Source organism: Condylura cristata, unplaced genomic scaffold (genome assembly GCF_000260355.1).
Source record: "Condylura cristata isolate star-nosed mole 26May11 unplaced genomic scaffold, ConCri1.0 scaffold00013, whole genome shotgun sequence".
Classification (NCBI taxonomy): domain Eukaryota; kingdom Metazoa; phylum Chordata; class Mammalia; order Eulipotyphla; family Talpidae; genus Condylura; species Condylura cristata.
The window spans coordinates 44,310,683-44,335,262 of NW_004567114.1; the positions used below are offsets into that span (position 1 = coordinate 44,310,683).

General features: G+C 32.9%; 1 long non-coding RNA gene across 2 annotated transcripts in view; it reads right to left on the minus strand.

The window, feature by feature from the left end:
• LOC105853595 overlaps window positions 1–18,624 on the minus strand; it is a 179,165-nt gene extending 160,541 nt beyond the window's left edge. For both annotated transcript variants that reach the window (XR_001145420.1, XR_001145421.1), the window contains exon 1: window positions 18,504–18,624. This is a non-coding gene — a long non-coding RNA (uncharacterized LOC105853595). The remainder of the gene's footprint in view (window positions 1–18,503) is intronic.
• Window positions 18,625–24,580: the final 5,956 nt, after the last annotated feature.

Sequence of the window (24,580 nt, forward strand, 5' to 3'; positions counted from 1 at the left end):
GTTATTTTGATGCAGTGTGCTAAATTTAACAGGTTTATGGAAAGTGTAAGTTTGAGAGTTAAAAGAAATGTATCATGGCCATCTTTGAAATACTCTTGTTTTCTCGTTCACATAGTAAAATTAGTCAATAATTTGCATATCTGAAAGATCCATAGCAGTGCTAATGTCTTGTTACGTTTATCAGGAGCAAATAAATATTATATTCCAATTACATATTCACCCTTAGAGGAAATTTAGACCTTTCAGGTAAAAATAATTAGTTTAAGTTGACAAGAATTTTGAAAAATCAGAACTACCCAGTAATCTGAGATTGATAATTATTGCTTAGGACTTATGTAGACTTTCAAAATGACCACATTTAATGACTTCAAGTAAAAATATTATTTTTCTCTTGTTCTGTTAGCTAGCTGTTGTTCAACTGAACTTAAATGGATTCAGCTTACAACGGCTGACAATAACTTTAAATCCAAGATTGGGTTCATATCAACTTCATTTCTTGCCACATTCTGAGGCCAGTAGTTAGCTTCTCATGGTGGAAGACAAGATTACAAGAGGCCAAGCCAAGCCACACAACACATCTAAAGCCTTTGTTCACATAATAGTCACAAAAAGTAAGTTACATGGATAAACACAGAGCCATTGCAATGGGAAATCAGACTCAGGCCCTGGAGGGTGGAAAAAAACATAACATTTGCTGAATATTAATACATTCTATGACATTTACTAATTGTCACATCTTTTATAGGTTGAAGACACTCACCCTCTTTTCTGCCAAAGATGAGGTAATGAGTATCAAGAACTGTGGATATACTTACCATAATTGTATGTCAGCAATTTGGCCTGCTGCATATTTATAAAAGCTGGCAAAATACACAAAAATCCTGGGTCAAAGGCAAAGGGTTTTATTAATGCAGCAAGCAGTACAAACTTCATTCTTCTCTCATCTTCCACTGTGCCCCTAAATTTACACTGCTGACATAAGAATAGCCCATCTGACAGCTACACACACAGTAGGCTTGCGTCACAGCTCTGGAACTATGGGAGAAGGAAGCTCCCATCTTTTGGGAAAGATTAGCCAAATTGCCCAAGTTTTATCTGAAAGGAAAATATTACCCTCATTATTCTATTCAGGAAACAAATCTGCCCTCTGTTTGAAGAGAGACATAATAGCTTCCAAGGAAGTGTACCCTATAAATACCCTTGAAAACATTATTCCCAAACAAAACTGTTATATGACATGCAAAAACACCCTGGAGAATTCTCATTCAAAAATGTGAAATTGAAAGAAATTTTATACAAATCATGGCTTTTATGCATGACCTTAGAAATGTGTTATCAATTTAGTATCAGTTTCTATAGAGCATTGTCTGTATCTATTTGGTGTCAAGTTTAACTCAAAACAATTTTGACTAAGTCAGTGCTCACTAAAACCCTACAGGTAGATATAGGGGCATCATAATTTAATCAGTCACTAAGATGAGTGACCAAACTATTAACTAAATTCACCAAAGTTGCACAGTTTGAAACTTATAGCTTGGGATGGATCCCAGGATGTCTGACTTCATCGACACTGTTGTCATTATGCTTCAAAGATGAGTCACCTACTTTTATCTCTTCAAAGGCTATTTCTTTTGAACATTCATATAAGAAGCAGTAACTCCCTTTAATTTGTGGCTGATTGATATTTCTGGAAGATAGTTCTTCAACATTTTGACATAAAATGCAGCCCATGTTCAGGAAAGCTAGAAGTTCAACTTCTAGAATTTAAATGAAACACAAAGTATGCTACTCAGTAATATGGCTACCATCTCGGGGGGTGGTGAGAGCAAACAGACAATATTCTACCATCATCACAGAAAGAAGCTGCAATATTGGAGGAAACTTTATAATTCTCTGTGAAAAGTGTCAGCAGGAAGAACCATCTTCCCATGACATAGGTTTTATAAAACAACTATCACTAACCATGAAACGGCAATTATGTTAACTTGATATTGTTTTACTTGACATTACCAACACTCTACCATACCATAAAATAAAGTTGTTTTTTTTTTTAAGATTTATTTATCTATGCATACAGAACTGGGGCATAGGCCAGAGGTTCAGGGGCAGTGAGACTGTTCCCCAGAGACAGAGTGGGGTGCAAAACAAGCAGATCAACAGATTACATTGCTGAGGGGAGCAGGAGGAGAATCAGGAGAGGTGGGACACCTCCCTGGCCAGGGATCAAACTTGTGAAGTAACTGCTTCTAGCATCATAATGCTGTGCTTTAACCCGTTGCGCCACCAGGGAGAGCCTGAAATAAACTTTTGAAGTAACCAAAAACTATTAATCACTGAACAACAGTCAATATCAGTAGTTATTTTAACCTATAAATCATACTTTAAAACTTTTCACACAGTCTTTCTCACATCACATTTGGCCTTAGCAAAAATAGTACTTTTGAGAGTATTTGAGAGTATTTGGTATCCAAGATTGTCAACACAATGGGTGAGAACTTTTCCTCTATAAATGACAAAAAAATTAATTTTCTTTATTCACTCAGATATTTGTTAGGGAGCACAATTAGAATGTATATGGTTATGAATATATACATATTTAATATTGAAAATGACAGATTTATATATGCAAAGGATTTTTTGTCTTAACTTCCATGTTATTTACTTCTAAAATTGTGTTCTGCTGTTTCTTAGTTATGATTCACAGTTTGGTTATTGTTTCTATTTTGCCCAATCCATTTTCAAAGCATTAGCTCTTAAATTTCTGGCCTACAAAGAATTCCAATACTGTAGCTTTCCTGTATAGAAAGGCTTCTCAATGAAATCATCTCTTTTCTCTGTCTATCATGCCTTACTTTGAGATTAAACAGTAAAATATACTTTAAGATAATGTATTTAGATTGACTTAGTGGTAATGTCTAGCTCTTCTGTTGCTTTGGTCTATAACATAGAAGAGTAATAGTTGAGAATTTTAGATACAATTGAAAATTTATTTTTTAGTTATGTATTTACATTATTTATGAGTATTTACTACATGCTAAACGATTGCTTAGGTTTGCACCAAGGAAAGATAAAATTAAACCAAAATAGTCTAAATTCTAAATTTTCAATAATATTTTCATAATAAAAAATAGGACATCGCATGGCACTGGCCTAATACTCAGTAAGTCAGAATTTTATTATAGTCATATAATTTCATCTTCAAAATGAAATCTAAGAAATTTTACTTGTAGGAGCCAAAGAAAAAAAGTTTTTTCAGGCCCTCCGTGGTGGCACAATGGGGACACAGCACTGCAAGCTGGCCGCAGCCGCTTCAGTTCCAGTTTGATCCCCACCCCCTGGGTGATCCACATGGTGTGGCAAACCTCTCCAGTCTTGCCCTCAGCTCCCCTCAGCAGTGTACTTCCTTCATCTGCCTATTCTGCTCTCCACTCTCTCTGGTGAGTCCACTCACTGCCCCTATGCCTCTGGCCTGTACCCCAGTTCTGTGTGCATAAATAGATAAAATCTTTTAAAAAAATGCAGAATATGTCAATATCATATTCTGAGGGTTGTTTTTTAAAGTGTTTTCAGGAGGTAAATTTATTTAAACAATTTTCAGATTTTTTTCATTAGTGGAAAAAATACATATGATGATTTACAATTAGTATGTTATTTTGGTTATTTTTACATGCTATCATTGTGAAGAAAATATTTTTCCTATTTATAACACTTAATAATGGAATATTTCCAAACAAATGAGGAAATTATTTGCTACTTTTATTTGCCACATGGGTAATTTGGTATTATATATTCCCATATGTTGAAGTCCTTATTTTTCCCCATGTTATCTGATAATTTTATGAAGCCAAGTATTTAAATATATTAAGAAACAGTAAGAAATTAAAATCTGAAAAAAAAATTTTGTCATCACTACTTAGAACTACTCTTGTACCTATTATTTTTCACTAACAACAGTCAAGAAAATAGCCTGGAAAAAAGAAAACTCATGTAATAACAATATCAAATTAATTAGTGTATTTCTATAGAAAGGAGGATTCTGCTAGAAGTTGCTTGCTACTTCTAAGTCTACTTACCTATTTAAAGTACAGAACTTGACTTCTAGTCCCCCATGAGAAATTGATTTAGTTCACAAAACAAAAAACTGTATTCTGTTGTGTTTGAATTTATATCTGACAAATTATCAGGAATCATCATTTTGAAAATTTCAATGTAGCAGAGAAAGGAAATTGTAAATCTTAAGATTATCAAGGTAATTTTAAATTTTGTACTATTTGCATAAAGCATTCATTAATAAAACTGAGTGTTTCCATATGAAACATTGATAAATAGAATTTGAAATCATTAATCTTTCACTGAGAATTGTATAATGACTTATACAATCATCTGATAAATGTTTTAAACCAATTTTAAAAATATAGAGAGAACAAAAGCAATATATTGACAATAGTAACAATAGAGAACTTTTTTCAAGAGCTCAGTAAAATACCTACTCTTAAAAATTTGAAGATATATTCATTTAAAATTTGTATATTGCTTTACTTTAATTGATATATATGCTACAAAACACATAAAGCTTTATTGTTCATTTTCAGAATTGTATATATTTCTGTATCCAACATCCAACATGAAAGAAAGATTATATGTCTGTCACCCCAGAAATTCCACTTACATCCCCTTCCACAAATCCTTGCCTTTACCACAAGGACAATGACCAGTTGATTTCAATCATTATAATTAGATTTACTGTTACCATTTGTATAAATGGAATCTGATAGGATACTGTCTTTTTGGACACTTCTTTTAACTACTCCACATAAATTTTGAGATTTTGTTGAAATGTCCTTTACTTTTTAATTCATTTGTTATCTTTAATAAAATTTGTTTGAATGGGTATGTGTATATGTGTGATTTTCTGGAGTATAAGTTTTGTTTCTTTACATTATTTGTATATTATTATGTGAATACCATTCTGCCTTGATGAACATACTTTTGAAATTATGCCTACTTGTCACCTGTCTTTCATCCTCCTTTTAAAGATATTTCTTCAATTTGAACTATGTATTTCATCAGAATGTTATCTTATAAGATATTTATTTATGTTTTATTATTTATTCTTAATATTCTGTGCTTATTGAAGATAATATTTTCATTAATATTTTAAGACTATCATAGGATTCCTTTATTTCTGTGCTTCTCTGGAGATTTACTTTTGTTTATTTTGTTCTATTTGTATATCAAGCTTTCTCGATTACCTTGCAGTTCTACATATGCTTAAGAATAAGTTAATAAATATAGTTGCATATGTGTATTTGTAGATTTTACCCAGAGATATTCACTTTAGGGAACTGGTCAATGACCATTGCTTTGGAAACGTAAATGTCAAAATGTTGAGACTTTTCTAAAGGCCATTATTTTGGCTGACTGTAAAGTGTTCTATGATATTAGGAATATTGGAAATTGATATTTCAAATATTGACTTCTGTCGGAGACCAGCTCCAACTTTTGAAGTGTCTGGAGCACAGGCAGGACCCTAAGGTGGGAAGGCTTCGGCGTGCAGAGATTCCAAAAGGGGGAGAGGAGTGGGAGTGAGGAAGACACGGGAGCCTGAGTTGGGTGCAAATCTTCCTGCTCATCTTTTTGCAGGTCTTTATTTATACTGTTTAGCAAGATTTAGTTACAATAATGCATCAGGTAAGTTAATAAGAAATCGGCATAAAAGTTTAAAGGAAGAGGGGAACAATGCATCCTCTTCCTGCTACGTTATGGCACACTATACTATACATCTTTGTGATAACTTTGATATATACGGATGTTTAACTGTGACTTTAAGGGATCAGGGTCTGGGAAAGGATGAGCTGTTAGCAAAGGATTTAAGAGTCCTAGGGAAGGAATAAATTGTGTTAGCATAGTTGTCAGTGATAGCCTAAAGAGAAGCTAATAGCTAACTTAAGGTTATCAGAGAGTAACTAGTGTTTGTTTTAGGAAGAGGTTAAATAAGACTAGCAGAGAGTAGTTAGTGATTGTTTTAGGAAAAGAATAAATTAAGAAGTCTTAGTTATGCATTAGTTATGCATTAAGCAAAACCTGTGTTGATAATGTTAGGAAATTGTCCATGGGTCCTTATGCCCTGAAAGTTATCTTAAGAATCGCTTTTTGTCAAAAAACCAAAGAAGTTTTCCAGGAGTCTTGATGCTCCGGGGTTTTATCTCTCCAGGAGCTTGCCTGCCCAGGAGCAGCTCAGCTTGTACTTTGCCCAGGCCAGGTAGCCAATTTAGAGCTAAGGCAAGCCAGTTAAAAAACTGATGTTGCTACAATATTTTTTGATATTATGATTATACAAAAAAGGGAGGTCATAACATAAGTTAACAGTGGAAATTCTGATTTTTCAGAACTTTTCCCGAGCAACCCGGAATCTGTCAGACGATAGCCATTGCATAGCTTGTGTCAGACTTCCAATTCATAATCTAGTCTTAATCTTATATCTCATGTTACCTGTTCATTTTCTCAAAATTGTGAGTGACTCAGTGTATTGTGTATGACTCTGACTCCTTTCTGATACACAGTAACCATTTTTTTGCTCTGCTAATGGTCTGCCACCCTCCAGCTTACAAGCCTTTTATACATGACAGTGTTTTCTGATCATAGTCCTTCTCTGAATTGTGAGTTTATACCATTTAGAATATTTTCATATAATCATTTTTGATTTTTTGAAAGAAATTTTCTGCCAGTATGAATATGAAGTTATTTTTTTAACTTTTTAAATTGAATCTTCTTTTATAGAAAAGCTATAAATATGAAATAAAGAAACTTATGATCATACTGCCCAGTGTATATACTAGTTATCCTTTTATTCAATGACATTAAAATTAATATCCACCCACTCAATATTCCTTGTTATTATTAAGTTTTTGAATTATTCATATTTCAAACACTTGGATCCAATGTACTTGAACACTAAATATCAATAATGCTGCTACTCTCAAAATATCTTACTGGTTAAAAAGTTGCTACAATTCTATTTTAAAAAGGTAAAAAGTATCTATAAAAATTCTACACAGTTTAGGCAGCCAAGTTTATGAAAACTTCTAAATAACAATAGATTTAAATTACTGAGTAGTTTTGCAAGTCAAACATATTTGATAATTTTATACTTATATCTTTTTTAATTTTTGTAATGAAATTAGGACATATTTTTTCTCATTTACAATTTCAAAAACTTAGTGTTAGGCAGATTAAAATCATATTAAGCCTACAAAGAAGATCAAGACCACAACAAAAATTGAAACTTCTATCCATAGTAGATTATCACCACTAATACTAAAATATATTAAATTCAAAGATCAATATTAAATAAATTTATAGTTTTCTAAAAAGATTAGAATTCTAAAATAGAATGCAATAGATATATTTTAAAATGTCAAGTTAGTGAATTATAAGGCATTTTTAAAGGTTTTAGTTGAAAGGAGAGCTTTTATTTAACTGCATTACAGGTAATCTAATTATGTGTGCTAATCATTAGTCTATCATCTTTCAAGTGTAAAGAGTGATCAAACTATTTTATTTAAAAATAAGATAACTATAAAGATACCTGTATGGAAAAATGTGTCTATTATTTATACTATATAGTTTGATACTAAATAGTATCAAACACAATAAAATGCACTGAAACATACATTAAAGACATCAGTTCTTATTCATTAACACCAATAATGATAACTTTGAGAACACATAATTAAGAGGTGTGGCTTGTGCCAAAAGCATTCATAGCAAAGATAATTGTTCTTGGATAGTAAAAGCATGTGTTGGAAAATAAAGTAATCAACTATTATAGAAACTTGATGCAGAGCACAGCCATGCAGGCATTTTGACTGCATAGCTGCCAAAGTGTTGCTTTAGAGAACAAACTTTTCTGCAAGTGATGTATCATGTGGGTTGAAAAAAAAAAATCCTCTCACTGAAAATACTCATCCTTTCCTGCATTCATTATATACTGAGATTGTTGAATTTTTACGGGCTTATTTTTTCCTATTCCCACTCAAACTATTCTCTTTTTCGTAATGTAGTCACATTAGCAGACACAGCTTCACACTCTTCATGCTGACAGGGATGCTGAAAATATTGTTGCTAAGCAACTGGATGCTGCACTTTGGAACTCCATTTTTTCTGATGAAAGTGACAGGAGAAAGATAGCGACATCAATAGCTTTCTGATTTTTTTAAACTTAACAGCTGCAGTGAAAAGTGAAGATGATAGGCACAATGAAAGAAAAAGTCAGAAAAGGCTAAAAAAGAGGAGATTTGGACATAAAGAAGAGAACTGTGACAAGAATTCTAAGAGAAGGTAAAAGTTGAAGCATAGAAATGAGTGGAAAAGAATTAGAAAAAAATAAGAGAACTATGAATATAAAAACTTTTTTTTTGTAATGTGGATGCTCTATTATGGAAGAAAATAAAATTAATATGCCAAGTTTTGATCCTGAAATTGAATGCATTGAAATTTATCTAACCCTTTCATATTCTCTTTCTACTTATATTATGCTTCCAAGTACAACTTTTATCTTAGAATCAGAAAACAAAATTGAAGGGAACATTTTTGGCCATTGAAATTTGCCAGATGGTAAAAAGAGAGACTCTGAAGGAATAATAAAAAGGTAACAGGGATAGAGAGCTTTGAATCTCTCCAAGGAATTGAAAGTCTGCACTCTTATTGAGTTTAATGAAGAGAAACCATCTAAGTAATAATGGCTTAGAAAGAAAGAAAAGAAAAGCCTTTGAATGGTTTTGAATGCAATTGGATGTGTACTGAACTATAGAAAATGCAAAAGTGATAATGATGATAGATGATTCTTCTTTCATTTCAACTTGAATAACTATAAAATCAAGCTAAAGTTGTAAAAATATAATCTATGGCATATACACCAGTAACGGTAAGATTGTAAAATAATAAAAAGGGAAAATAAATGCATTTGAAATATAACAGACGTGCTTTTGACTCCTGGCTTAGGAAATTTCTGTGTTAACTTGCATGAACTTCAGTTTAAGCCCTGAAAGACAGCCTTGACGAATGTTGGTATTTGTATTTTAAATGAAATAACACACCAAACACCTACTGCATGTCCTTATCTTTTTCACCAAGAAGTGCAATGTAATCATTCGTGCTTATGACACAAAATAAAATATTGACTATGAAATGTGCCTATTTTTTATTAAATATGACTCTACCACTGTTGGTTGAACTGGCAACTTAGTAATACCATTCACTATTCTACGGTGCCAATTTTTATTTAAAAAAGTTCTTCCTCGTTTTCTTTACCTCGTTTTGATAAAGATGGAGAGGTACAAAAGGCAGTACTAAAATTCTCACTTATGAAATACTATATTCCCAGTGTTTCAGTTTTTAAAAGTCTGGATTGTAATGGGGGGTTGAGAATCTTGTCCATTTTGGTCAGTGCAGCCTGTCCCGAAACTGCATTGGTCCATGTCTGTGATAAGGTGAGGAAGAGAAATGGCAACCTACTGATTCCATTCTGATTGTCAATTGTGCCAGTTAGTTCCTGACTTGGTTTAATATTGATTATGCCTGATGCTGGTATTTTATGTTCCCAGGACACAAATCCTACCACTAGAGAGGAAGTGCACAGGATTAGAAAATCTGATTCTGGAAGCCAAATCCTCTGACTGGACGCTTTTAGGTTACTATACATTAAAAATTCACCAATCTCTGTAAGTTAAAAATTAGAAGCAATACAATGAGCAAGAACAGAATAGAAGAAGAGGCTTTGTTTATATGGACAAAAATAAGACTAGCAAGCTGAGAAATAAATAACAATAGCAAACTGAGGAATACGTAACATTTTTAAACATATTTACAATTATATGTCATTGTTACCAACAACCTAGAGATCTAAGCTAATTTTTAAAAGTATAAAGAACTGACTAAATGATTTAAAAATAACTATGATATTAAAAGAAAAAATTAAAACTGCCTATTAAAAAAGTTTAAAGAACTGTAGGGAATACATTGTTGCGAGTTAATATTTTTCTGCTGCTAAATATACTTTGTTTTTATGTTACTTTGCTTTGGTCCTCTATGGGATGTTTGTTGCTCTCAAAAAGTCACTTATCAACTTGTTTAACCTTCCTATCACTATAAATAGTATCTATTATTACTGCCAATTGATAGAAAAGTAACTGAGAAAATAAAAGTCACAATTAGGAGGGAGGGAAATAAATCTCATATAGTCTCCCACTCATCCCCAATTCCTAGTATCCAATGATGTTCCTGTTTGACTTCCATGTATTTTGACATCATGATATAGTCAGAGATTATGTTTGTTTTTGGCAATATCATAGATTATTTTCTTCTTGTATAAGTAACTCTACTCCTCCCTATTTAATAACAATATTAAAGTTAAAAAAAATAAAGATACACTAGCAAATGAGGATGCTGGGTTCCCTTCCTGAGCATTCTATGTGCTTTTTAATCCTGTTTTGCATTTAATTAATGTGTTTGCTCATATATTTGGTAATGTGAAGATCTATGTGAGTTAGAATGAGTCCCTAGTCCCAAGTTTTAAAAACTTAAAATCAAATAAGTCTAAGAGTGATATATCAGGTTATGATCACTGAGTATTTGGATATGATGAATAATTTTATGTATCAAAGTAGTTAGAACAAAGGGTGCTCAGACATTTGGTTAAACATTATTCTGGGTGAGATTAACATTTTAATTGGTAGACTAACTAAAGCAGATTGCCCTCCTTAATGTGAGTGGGCCTCAGCCAATCTGTTGGAATCCTAAGTAGAACGAAAGACCAGCTAAGGGAAAATTGTCTGTCTGACAGTTTCAATGGGGACATTGATTTTCTTCTGCCTTTACACTAAGTGATACATTATCAGTGCTCCTGGGTCTCAAGCCTCTGGACTCAGATTGGGTCTACACATTGTATTTCATGTGTCTCCATCTTGCAAATGGCATATTTGAGAGTCTCCATGATGACATAGTCCGTTCTTTATAAAATTCTCTAGTTTGGTTCTACTGGCTCTTCTTCTGTGGAGAATCCTGACTAATAATCAAAGACCAAGGACAAACAAAAAGAAGGTATATTTCTAATGTGGGAGAATGGTAGAAAATGTTGAGATAGGTTGTGTGGAGGAAGTCAAATTGAACTGAGTTTTAAATCATCGAGTTGAAAGCATAGTTGTGAATTTATTATCAGAATTCTATTCATACATATATGACATCTTAACCTTTCTTATTTTCTGACTTCAACTTCCCTTCTTTTTCCTTTTTTTTTTCATTTTTTTAGTATATCACACTGTGGTGAGGTAAACCTAATTAACTATATGAGCTTATGTAATTACTCTGGATGAAAAAAAAAATTTTTTTTCTAGCCACTAAAGGTAATGTTTAAGAATTTTAAGATATAACTAATTTTCCAAATAGTTGGCTTTGAGATACAATAATTTAAAAAGAAAGATTACCCTGGATAGGTCTATCTTCATCATGTGAAAAAACCTTACAGTGGCCTGGAGCCATTCCTGATATCAGAGTCTCTGTTACTGGTTAGTTTTAAAGTTTTCAAGAAGCAAGTCACATGTGATCTACAAACAACTAGAGGGAGATTGGAAAAAGAGCCAGCCTCTGCCTCACCTTCAATGAGAATGTGGCCTGGTGGCTACATGGTTGAGGCCTAATATGCTTCTCAGCAAAGGACAGAGTTAAGCTGCCCCTGTACTTGTGACCCATAGAAATTCTAATATCATAAATCAGTGTGCCTAATGGCATTATGTTTGTGGCACTCTGTTACATGAGAGAAAACTAATGTACCAACGTTTGATTAAATCATACTTCTTTTGCCTATATAATATACTTAATGTAATTAACTTTGAAAATTATTGTTGATACTTCTCTGTGTGTATCGATATGTGTTTTCTCCTTTCTCATACACACATGCATGTAAAGTAAAAATCTAGAATTCTCAATTCACATACAAAGCCATATTAATGGGCATTTATATATATAGGTGTGTGTGTGTGTCATATATATACATATATATTAGATAATAATATCATGATATTATTGAAACTAATTCACAGTTCAGGGCTATTGAGTTAGATTCTATTCATAAAAGGGGTAGACTTATGATACAAAAATAACATTTTTGGGAGTTTTGAAAGTCTACTCATTTTCTGAACCTAGCACATATCCCAACATGAATAAGAAAATAAATTCTATGTAATTGTTAACTAGATAAGCAAGATACATATGTTTTTTTTATGTCATTAGAAAGAGCCACCAATGAAATTGCACTGATATCTTTGGGGAAGGCTATAAGACATTAATGACCTAAATGTTTGCCAATGTTGAGTGTTCTTTTTAAGGGAACATGGCTACCTATATTTGTGCATGGAATTCTGATACGGTTTGAGATTTAACTGTGAGTGTTACTTTAGTCTGGTGATTCAAGTCAAAATATACTAGATCTAGAACATGGTTCTAACACAGTTCATATTAGATTTTGATAGACTTCTTACTATTTCAGTTATAGGAAGTGTCATTAAAAGTCAAAGGTCTCTATGATTCTAATATTTCTTAAACTGGTTTGATTTGTGAGAGGAAGGAAGACCAAGCAAATGAGAAAAGCTAATTTCATCATTCAGACTAGCCAGGGCAAGAGAATCACTCATCATTATTTGTGTTCTGGGGAGAAGCAAAGGTAGATAGAAGAGTCAAAAGGCTGTATAGTCACGGGGATTACAATTGAGATGGGAAAAAATGTACAAAATGATGTAAAAATAAACTATTATATTATTTTTTTTTAAAAAGGCTTTATAGTATATAAAAAGAGAGGATATCAGGTGTGCCCTGACTAGAAGTAGCCAGGGAAACTTGTAGGTGAGCTAACTAGAAGCAGAGTTCTAGGTGATTTGTTATGAGTACATGTGACATGACTTTACCTTTTTTATCCTAAATTAGCAGCACAATTAAAACTAGGGACACTGTCAGTTCTTAAGCAAATCTTGACCATTTGAGGAGAAAGTATTGAAAAAAATGCATACTTAATCCCAGGAAAATGGCCAAGGACTATGAACACAAGCAGTATAGACACTACAAGTAAAGTCTGGAAATTCATATCCAGTTTTCCACCTCAAGCCCTACAAATGCGTGACCGAAAGGAGCAATTGGAATGTGTCTTTACAGTGCTAACCATACAACTAATCCCAGAGGCAGAGAAACTGAAGGAAATGGAACAACTGATGGTTGAAAACTTCCTCTCCCTAGTGAAGTAAGGCAGCAGTTATCAAAATGTGAATTTTTTTAAAAATCCAGAAAACAAAATGATTGTTGCTTCCTTACTGAGATTTGATTTTCAAATCTCATTTTAAAAACACCTTCCAGTCACCAGTCTAACTAGAAACAGACAGCGATGGAATTCAAGGAAATGTAATTCAATTTAGCCAAGTTAACACATTATAAAGAAAACACTGTAGAGAAGCCAGCTTATTTATGCAAAAAATGTGCCTGATAACTAACCAATGAATCTAATTTAGAAATTACCAGCATGTTTACCAAACCTATGCACATAATTGCTTATTGTAATTCTTCTCTTTGAATTCATTTGTATATAATATGCTAGCATGTTCCAGTATTTTTTTAAAAGAAAGCATTGCCTTTATAATTGTACTGATCTATAAATAAACTCTTTTATTTAGGGTTCTTTTTCTTTTCCTATCTTACATTGCTGTGTTGAGGTATGAAAAAAAAAATACTGATTAACCTTCTAGAATTTAAGCACATCATTTTAATTTGGAGATATGTAACTTTCATCAAAACATTAAGATTGAATGCCATAATTTCATTTAATGGGCTTTTAAGAAGTCTTATGATAATTTTTAGGACTGTTCACAAACTGTACATGTTACAATCACAAACAACACCCCCCTTGAATTAGAATTGGATGAATGGCTTACTTTGGCCAATGTACTTTGCCCAGAGTACCACATGTCACCTTTCAGGATAGTCTTTCATATTCAGTGCTTAATTTAAAATGTTCCTTTCCCAGTCAAGAAAAGTGACACTGTTCCAAGTGATAGATGCTCCATTACTTTATGTGGGTAGGGGCAGTAATTGCTGGTGGTTTTCATGAGTGACCTAATCATCCAGATTTCCTGCAAGCAATCTTTTGACTATCAATATCTTACATTTCCAATTTTAAAATAAGCATGCTTCTTACTATTAAATGGTTCCATTGGCTTCCTCTCTTATTTTTCTCATTAAAAGACTATCTGATACATTGGAATGTTACAAAAATATGCTGGGTACCCAAATGCCCAAAAATAGTTTACTGGATCAATGGAATACTATTCAGCAATCAAAAAAGATAAACGCATGCCACACATGACAACATGGATGGAGCTAGAAGGGATCATGTTTAATGAAATAAGCCAGAAGGAAAAAGAAAAATATCAAATCGTTTCACTTAGAGGAGAAATACAAGGGAATCAAATAAGGGATCAGGAAATAATAATAATAATAATAATTATTATTATTATTATAAAAACAACAAAATTAGCAGGCAACTATAAATCAGACACATTGTGTGAAGTGAGGAAGGAAAGATATCAAAATGGGAGAGGAGCACAAAGAGAGATGGTGATGGCTAACAAGTGAATAGGTGGTGGGTATGTACCATGATGTAAAAGATATAAATTTAAAAAATATGCTAAGGAATAACAGACATAAAATACAGCATGTATATATTTTATAAACACTTATATAGGAAGATCTTGAAAACTTTGTGTTACCTAACAGATATGTTTTAAGGGCTATAAATGGCTCTGCCAACAATCAGATCTAGACTCTCTGTTAGAGATGAGAACAAAGCCATCACAATTTACACAGACCTTACTTATGTTTTCTCACACCTGTCTAGAGCTGCTCGACTGCCATAATCATGGGTCAGAAGTGGCTTGTAAGTGAAATGTGAACACTCTGAATTAAGATGTGCTGTAAATATAAAGTACACACTCAACTTCAAAACCCTAGGGAAAAAGAACCACAAAAAGTCACTATCTTATTATCAATTGCTGTATAAAGTACAAGTTAAAGTGATAGTTTACATAAAATTATTTAAATGAATAGATAATAAATATTACCTTCATCTGTTTCTATTAAGGATCTTAAAACTTTCTATGAGAAAAAGTTTTAATTATGTATTTGAATTTCATTATATTTTTGCTGAATAGCATTAGTCTAGTCTTTGAAGGTCAAATATTTCTATTAAGTATAGGATGATTTCTAGTGAATTATTTATTAAGTGATCAGCATACCAACGTTTATTAAAGGAAATTCCTTTGATAGATTTACTTACGATTAAGTATAAATTAATATTTATGTACTTTCATAAATTCTATGAGCATAGTCTTTGCTTATTCAATTTTAACACTGACTGGTTTATATATCTATGTAACTGTATATAAATTATAAATAATTTAATATAATACATAGACGTAACTTACTTTTAGTTATACAGTATTTGTTAATGGAGATCTTTGGTATTTTATTTATATTAGAATTGCCTAGAAATTGCTATCCTTCAAGGTTTAATTAAATATGGGATTAAAGACACCCAAGGTTGGATTTTATGTCCAGAGTTTCAAAATCAGGCTTTCAAGATGTAAATTTCATTCCTTGTCACTCAAATATATCTTTCAATTTGACTTAAAATTTATGACTTTAAATTTATGACTTTCAAATTTGATCACATGGCTGAAATTGTTTCTTATCCTCCACTGAACTTATTTTAAGTCCATACCACAAAGTTAGTGATATAAATAACTGATCCAATTTCTCCTTCTTTCTCAAACACACTGATCTATAACCCAGGGGGCAAAGCTCTTAAAATTTGAATTTTACTAAGAAATTATTCATAGGAAGAAATGAAATAATATAATAATATAAAAAGTATGCTATTTGATTACAAGTTGTAAGGTCTATGAAGATATACCCAACCCTTTCATAACACATATATTATATGTGTGTGAGTGTGTATTACATATGTAGTGAAAATTTTGATAGTTTTCAAAATTACATTAGTGTTGGATGGAGATGAACATATAAATAATCTGTACTCAAATAAGAACATCTTGTAGAAAACAAAACAATTTCTGAATTTTACTTTTGATTAAAACTTTTTGCCTTTTTCAAATTACTTTTATAAATTTTCATTAAATAATTTCCTTTAAAAATAGCATTGTAAAAGGGGAAATGCATTATAATTAAAAACAAACCATTTGCGTTTACTGTACGGCAGTACAGTTCAAGGTAGTTTACAGATATTAATCATAATTACGCTTATTTTTAGATGAAGGAATAATGAACAGAAAAGTTAAATAATGTGCTAAAATTTCTCTAACTGTAATGGGAGAGCTAGGATTTGAATCATGGTTTATGTTCTTATTATCAGTAGATGGTAAGTGTTTGGCTCCAAATCTTATCATGTACAGGTATAGCCAGCTTCACACTCCAAATTATCTGATTTATAGTTCATTATTCTTTTCATTATGTGAAAAATCTTTTAGACTGAGGAAAGTATAAGATGCAAAACAAAAGAGAGAGAAGAAAGAACAATAAAAGGAACAAAGTAATAAAAAATTTGAGGAAACATACTACCCAGAAGTGTTTATATTTTTAAAGTTCTTAACATCAGTACTGTGCTTTCCATTAAACCTAAATCAAGCACATACAACATACTAACAGGCTGTTAGGCTCAATTTAATTCTATATAATAAAATAAGCAGAAATACTTTTATATAGATTTAGCCCATTTAGGAATACATGAAGTGATTAGAAATTTGATTGAAAAAGATTTAAGAGTCAAGATGTCAAATCTAACTAAATGTGTCTATGTGAAGTCAGTAACAGAGATAGCCATAGTCATAGTGACTATGCTGTGTATTTGTGTATTGGAGGGGAGCACTGATCAGACAATTCTAAAAAGCAGATGGCACTGCAATAGACCAAGAAGAGCTAAGATGACCCAAAGCTGTATTGATAAAAATGGACAAAGTGTGTCTAGTTAAACTATCTAATGATTATGAAATTTTATAAACTGAATCTATGGCCACAGCATGCTTTGGGTGAAAGGACAGGCAAATAATACAAAGGAACAGATTAAAATCCAGAAATGAACCCACGTATGCAGCAGTGACCCTCAGTGATGTAATGATCACCCTCAAAGGTGGCCCTCAATAATGTGGTGATCTTTCCAATAAAATATGCTGGTTTAACTGAAAGTTCACCATAAGAAACTAAAAATACAAAACAAAATTTGGTTCTTCAAACTATAAAATGAAGCTAAATTTAAGAAGGCTGATAATAAATTTCTAAATGATACTACATGGCAGACACGCTTCAAAGGACTACACATATATTAAATCCTTTCACTCTTAAAGTTGTCTTGACTTTAGGCAAATTACATTTAAGCTGAACAGGAAAATACGAACTACAATGGAAAAGAATCATAAAAAGTATGCTAAGGCAACCATTTTAAAAGCAGGCAAATGTCTAGAAAAGTAATTCACAAAATATCCAAAGGCCAATTAACACATGAAGAGTTAATTATTTATAAAAATTAATAATTAATTAATCGGAGAAGACAAAGTGAAGCCATGAAACAATATCAGTGCACATTCAAAGTAAATGTTGAACAAGGAGACAGACTATCGCTGATGAGAATGTGAGTAATACTCATCTAGCCCTAAACTGGGGAAAACAACTATTACTGCTTTCAACTGAGCGAAAATGCAAACAAAGATACTGAGCAACCAAAGCCACTTACAAATAGTATATATTCATGATCTCATTCATATAAATTCCAAAAGCATGCAATAGTATTATCAATGGAATATATTATACTGGCTATCTTTTCAAAGTTATGATAAATGTGATATAAAGATATCTTCTGGGGTGGTGGGAAGTTGGGTTTTTAGTGTGCACATGTTTAAAGAAACTGGCTTGTACGTCTCCTCATCATAAAAAGTCAAACTGTATAGTCCTTATTTTTCAACATCCATTTTTTTTAATTAAAAAATGTTCCTGGGTAAAAGGAGCTGCAAATGGGAAAAACACATAACACAAAGGGTTACATGAAGTTGCAATAAATCCAGCTGATTTATGATCCTCTCTGGATTTCAGACCCCTGAGTTTTTGCACTCTGAGGTGCTGGGCTTTCTATGCAGCTTCCGGTGCTTTCAAAAAGCTACATTACACCGTTTCTATTCCTTACCTACCTACCTGCTCCCGAGGGAAAGGGCGGGGGGGGGGGGAGAGAAATGAGTGACCCATGCCTTTCTAGGCTTTATCTTCCTCACTGGGGTCCCTGTCCACCTGACTTATCCCCATCTTGCACGATCTCCCAGGTTAGATTCATAGGCAGTTCTGCCTTTCCCAGGTACTAGCAAGAACTCATTTCTTCCGTGCTGACGCCTCTCCCCACTCACCCTTAATTGCCAAAGTTGTATTTTCTCAGCATCTCTTCACACGCTGGGAGTGCTGGTCTCTGAGGTTCAGGAAGTGTTCGGGGTTTTGCTCAAAGCCACAGGATCCTGAGTCCAGTGCCTGCCTGACTACATTAGTTTATGTCACAAGACCAAAGCTGGAAACTTCCTCTGATGCCATCACTCTTGGCAGCCACTTGAGAATAGCGGTTTTTTAGCTTCGTATATAAAAGATATTTTTACCGGAGATGGAATTTGAAGTTGAGTTTTCTTTTGCTCCTTTTCTTGCAGCACTTGAAAATGGTTTGCCACTTACTTCTAGCCCCCGTTGTTAATGTGAGAAATTTGCTACCTCCTTAATTGGCATTCTAGTCTATATAATGCATCATTTCATCCTAGCCTCATTCAACATTTTAATTTGTCTCATTTTCACAGATGTGAATATAAAATGTCTTGGCAGAGATTTCTTTTGAGTTTATAATGTTTATGGTTTTCTCATCTAAATCTATAGGTCTAAGCCTTTTGCCAAATTTTCATCCAGACATTTGTTTGCATTCCCATGTTCTTTTTCTCTTGTTTTTGGACTCCAGTGGTTTGAATGTTAATTCAGTGCTTGAATTTTTTAATGTGCCATAAATCTTTGAGAATTCTTGTATTTTAACTCGTCTGATTTCTGTTCAAACTGGATAATTACTACTGTGTTGTATTCAAATTGATCTCTTACTTTGTCATCTCCAATTACTGAGATGTTCAATGAGATTTTTATTTGGGTTATTACAGTTTTAGTTCTATAATCAGGCTATTTCTATTTTTGGACCATGATTTCCTATTTCACTTTTGCCTCAAGAGTGTTTGTAATTTTTTGTTCAAACATTTTTATGAGACTCTAAAATCATTTTTAGATAATTCCTATAGCTAATACATCAAGCTTCCTATTCGGTCAGTTTTCTTTTAATTCAATTGTAGTTTTCTTGGTTCTTGGCATAATGATTTTTAGATCTTCCCCTAGAGGGAAGTGGGGGAGAAACTTTATATATTGTTATAAAACTCTGGCCCATAATTAATATTTATTTTTAGCAACCAGTCACCTACTTAAGGTGTATTGTTCAGATGTAGCTGGAGTGGTTGTTCATTTCCCAGCTGGGCCTTTGACACCATTCTAACAAAGAAAGGTCCCTGAAATATACTGACTTATATCACATGGGCAAGTATAAGGTCACTTCTCCCCTTAGCATCATACGTACTTTGCTGATAAGAACAGGGCACTGAATCACATCTCCTTGTGACTGTTTCTCTGGAGTACTAAGTATCAGCTCAATTTCTCTGCAGAGAGCTGCTGAAACAAGATGGCAGTGGGTGAACAGAAGGCCAACATGCACTGTCCCATTGCTGCTGGTTTGTTTGTAGAATTTTCATACTAAAGCAGCTTAAGAATAATTGACTTGAAATTGGACAAGTTAATGTAGTGAGCTAGTAGTTCAAAAAATAAAAGATAGGAAGACACAGATTCTAAATCAGGCAAAGATTATTAACAGAAGATTGACTCCTATTAGAGGAGGCAGTATATGGACAGGGTGCTAGCAGGCAGGCTGCAAAGCAGAGACAAACTTAGCAGTGAGTGGTGCTCGGGACTACACCTCATTCCCACCCCTGACATTTCAGGCACCTTGGACTACAAATCCCATGCTGCTAACTGGATTTCCTGAACAGGAGACTGCTGGGAGTTTTGGGTAGAGCTGAGTAGTCATTTTGGATTTAAAGGACTGGATACATGTGCATCGGTCCTCTCCTTTTCCAGTTTTAGTTCTCTGGCCATCAGGCTGATCTGTTTTATTCTGTTTTGAGAGATTATGGAGGCTGATACCTTGATCTTCTGGTGGATTCTTCCTGAGCAATACATTTGAACTTTACTTCATTCATTTGGGTCCTGTGACATCTGTTGTTCATGTTTCCTTCTGGGAATTTCTTTGGATTTGTTCTCCTGATGGCCCACTTTTGGATCTTCACCATTCTGTTTTGGGCTCTGTTTGTTTGACTGGGCAAGTGTCCACCTGGAGATAGTGGACTTCAGAGTTTTATCTGTTGTCTGCATTATAAAATCCTTTTCTTCCCTGCTCCTCTTCTTGCTCTCTATTTTCTTTCAACCTCTCACCATATCAAAAACTCTAGTGAGTACACTAGACTAATTATTTTCCTTTAATGCATATGGATGACATGAACCATAGAAAGGGAAACATGTATTTTTTTCCCTCTTAACAGTTTGGGGTCCCTGAGTAATCCTTGTTTTTGCCCTGAATTAGTTTGATTCCCTGCAGTTTTTCACAGTATCAAGAGCAGGAGTTATTATGAGGAAAGAGAAATCAGAGATCTTCCTTTATATAAAATGATATGCTTTCTCTATAAAGGAAAGTATAGTTATGGACATGTTGAAACTTGATCTTAATAGGGAATGATTGATTTTGTCATGTGGCTAAGGAGAATAGAACAATTGCTGTTATTTCTGTACAAATGAACACAGCTATACTTATTATAAATCAAGTGTTGAGCCTTTCTTATATAAACTAGATAAACAGCATTAGAAATGCTAAACTTAATCTTACCATGCTATCTAGGAATCATTCCTGGTATTTACCCAACTGATTTAGAAACTTATGTCTGCACATTTACTCTATTTACAATTGCTTTATTCATAATCACCAAAATCTGAAAGCAATCAAGTTTCCTTTCAATAAATGTGTAGATAATAAAATTATTATACATATATACCTTAGAATAGCACTCAGCAATGAAAAGGAATGTTATCAAAACCCACAAAGAAAAGAGTTATGAATGTAGTCAGTCTAAAAGCTATATATTTTATTTTTCAAGTTGACATTCTAGAATCAGCAAATAGGGAGACAGTGATTGTCAGGTATTTCTTAGGTGAAGCAGGGAGAATTTTATTGTAGGGTAGTAAATATATAATGTTTGTACTTTAATGATAAACTATATAAATTATTCATTTGTCAAAACTCAGAACTTATTAAAAATAAGATGATAAACACACCACTGTTCATAATATTCTTAGGCTTTGTGTCATTTGAAAAGGAAATAATTTTCTGGTTATTCACAAATATTCTGTTCTGTCTGTATCAAAATCTGTGCTAGCATACTTGAAAGATATGACCTCTTCTTTATTGGATTATGCACATAAAATCAGCATAAAATTTTTTCTCTTACTGTGATTATTTACATATGTCCCACTTTTAATGCAATAGTAAGATTTAGTATTATTTCGCTCTTTTATTATCCTCCATTTTGACAACACTTTGAAATGAAATTTTACTATTTTGTGTCAACAGTTCACATAAGAAAGGATTCCACCACCCATAGCTCAGAAATGAAGGCCAGGCATTGTACCCACCCACTTTCAAGGGAACGACTAACTGTTCTCATTTTATTTTCATTCAAACTCTATTACTCCTGGAGGAAATTGATTCTGACCATGTAGCTGAATGAGCAGAGAATGAAATTTGTAGGACACCTGGGGGAAGGCAGTTAAAATATAAAATGAAATACTGTACATACTAGTGCTTTATAATAAAACTCCAAGGTGTCAAAATTATTTAAAAACCAAAATTACAAATGATCCCTCCAAAAAAAGCACTTAAGTTTTAAAGAAATCACTTCTGTATTTTGAAGAAAATATTATTGGTTTCAATGATATCCCTAATTCCACCAAGGTTAGCCACAAGTAATATTACTGAAGAAAAACTTAGTATGTAATACTGTTGTAAAGATATCATGAAAATATTTAGTAATCTGTAACATGCCATTGTAACTTTGAGTAAGAGTTTTGCTTAGAATTTGCCCCTAAAACCTAAAGCTGAGTGTTGGGGTCTCCTCTACTCACCCAGTGGCAGAGCAAACTGACTTAATTATTTTCATATAAAACACAAAACAATAGATTAACATGTCCACAATACTAGTTTTACTATTCTATGGAGTTATGTAGGTGAAATAGATGGAAATTACTGGAATTTGGGGGTTTAAGAAAAGTGATTTTCTTTCTCAGATACATGGAGAAGAATGAAAATTTTCCCTCTACTAGGAGACAAGTTAAGCATTATCAAATGCCGCTCACAGAGACATACAGTTTATTTACAAAGAATGGAATGCAAACTACTCCACAATTAGAATACTTAAAGCTCTTGAACTTTTAGTACAAGTTACTTATCCCAGAAACTATTGACATTTTGACCAATACTTGTTATTGCAAAGGACTGTCTTATATATCAATACCATATTTAGTAGCACCTTCCAATGAAATAATACCTCTTTTCTAGTTGAGATAATCAAATATGCCACTAAGACATTAACAAGTATACCATGGGAGAAAAAAGTCACTCCAGACTGGGACACAATGCTCTTTTTTTTTTTTTTAACCATGGTTTTACCAATGTAATCTAAGTACAGAGTGTGGAGAACATTTGGGGGTCAGGAAAGAACAAACACACAAGATGGTGAATTGCTCATGAAGGTATATTGAAGTATAAGTGCTATGTGGATTAAGAACACTTACATTTATTTACTGAACACTTACTACAGAAATAAAAAAAAAAAAAACAATTTCTGTCTTTGAATGGCACACACATCTAAAGCGTGAATCCTAAGAGACAGCTGCCCACTTCTAAAAGATCGTCCACAGCAGAAGCTGATATGATGAATTATATTAGTTTCTTTGCACATGTTGATCCATCTTTGCATCCCTGGTATACACCACTTGGTCATAGTGTATGATTCTTTTAAGGTTCAATTTGATTTGTGAAGATTTTGCATCTTTGTTCATCAAGGATATTGGTCTGGAGTTTTCTTTTTTCTTGTCCTGTCTGCATCTGGCATCAGAGTAATGCTGGACTCCTAAAATTGTTTGGAAGCATTCCCTCCTCAATTTTTTGTAAGAGTTTCATAAGGAGACATATACATTCCTTTTTGAAGTTTCAGTAGAACTTACTAGTAAAACCATCCAGTTCTGGGATTTTCTTTTTTGGGAGGTGACTTTAATTACAGTTTCAATTTCTTGGCTGTAATTGGTTTGTTCAGGTTTTCTACTTCTTCCTGATTCAATCTTGGAAAGTTATATGCTTCTAAGAACTGCCCCATTTCTTCCAGATTTATAAATTTGTTGGCATAAAGACATTCATACTCATCTCTTATGATCTTCTCTACTTTCAAGGTTTCTGTAGTAATTTATCCTTCAATGTTTCTGATTTCTCCCTGTTTATCTTAGTAAGTCTTGTTTAGGGTTTATCTATTTTGATAATTTTTTAAAGAACAAGCTTTTTATTTCATTTGTCCTCTGACCTGACCTTTTAACTTCTAGTTCATCTATTTCCACTCTAATTTTTATTATTTCCTTCCTTCTACTGAATTTTAGTTTCATTTATTCTTTTTTTTCTAATCCATAAAGATATAATGTTAGATTACTGGAACATTTTTTTGATATAGGTCTGTATTGGAACATTTTTTTGATATAGGTCTGTATTGCTAAGAACTTCCCACTTAGTTTTAATTTTGCTGCACCCCATGAGTTCTAGTAGGATATGTCTTCATTTTCATTTGTCTCCAGGCATTTTTAAATATCTTTTTTTACTTTCTCACTAGCCAAATAATAATTACTAAATATATTGTTCAATAACAATAAAAAGTAGAAGTGTTCCTTGCTTTCTTTTATGACTTATTTCTAGTTGATACCATAACACAACACTCAACTTTTATATGTGGTGTATAGAGATACCCAACAAGAGATTAGTAAACTAAGCTAACAACAAACCCTAGAAATTAGATTACTGAACCATGACCACTAAAGAAGGAGGGGAACATGTAAGGAAAAGTGGGCTGTAGGCATAAAATGAGTAGACTTTAGTAACAAGATCTAAAAAAGGAAAGTGCACATCTTAAAACAAATGATGTATGTCTATGCTAGCTCAATATACAAAAGATTTTTTAATTAGAAAAAAATACTAAAGAATATAAAATATTCACAAACTATAAATAGAAGGAATTTCCTTACCTAATAAAGAATTTCCTTTACCTAATAA